The following is a 744-nucleotide window of genomic DNA, read 5'->3' as shown; positions in this document are numbered from 1 at the left end:
GCGGCGCGGCAGCAGGCGCGCGCGCACGCACACACACGCGCACACACAACACACACACTACTACCTCCTGCATGACTCATCATTGAAGCAACAATAGGCAGAGAGAAAGGAAAGGAGGGCGCAGCGAAATCTCCACCACCACCAACCCGCCTGAAGGGTTGGGAGGGGGAGGGTTAAGGAGGGCAGGAGTCCCCCGCTGCTGCACACACACCCCGACTGCTGAGGGATGAGGCCCTAGGAGCAGCACGGAAAACGGAGGTCTTCCCCCAGCCCCCTTTTCTGCAGAGCCCTGAAGCTAGGGGCCGCCAGCAAGGGCGAGTGGGGATAGGGGGCATCTGAAATCTTCGTCTCTCTCCCCTGGCCAGGAAGCGCCAAAGTTTGCCCCTTCTTCTCCCCGCTCATTCCACAATGTGACCGGGGATGTGGCCAGGAGATCCCGGTGAGAACGTTTCGGGGTCAGTGGGAATGTGTGAGCTCTAAATATCCTGTTGCTCTGCAAGTCTAAGGGTTTCCCTCGTCTCAAAAACAGGAGATTGGGGCGAGAACCGACAGGTAAGCCCGGCTCCTCCTTCGCAGGCAAAAGGCTCTCCCGGAGAGATATCAGCGCCCAGAGCCAGGGCCCAACCGGAGGAGGGGCCCGGCCGCGCCGTCCCTAGCGGGAGTGTCCCCGGTGCACGTGGTCGGGGGCGGGGTCCGTCCACGTCACCAGCCGGTGTAACCAACGGGCTTGGTACGCAGACACAC

This window comes from Myotis brandtii, unplaced genomic scaffold (genome assembly GCF_000412655.1).
Source record: "Myotis brandtii unplaced genomic scaffold, ASM41265v1 scaffold1167, whole genome shotgun sequence".
Taxonomy (NCBI): domain Eukaryota; kingdom Metazoa; phylum Chordata; class Mammalia; order Chiroptera; family Vespertilionidae; genus Myotis; species Myotis brandtii.
Note: the sequence above shows the minus strand (reverse complement) of the source record.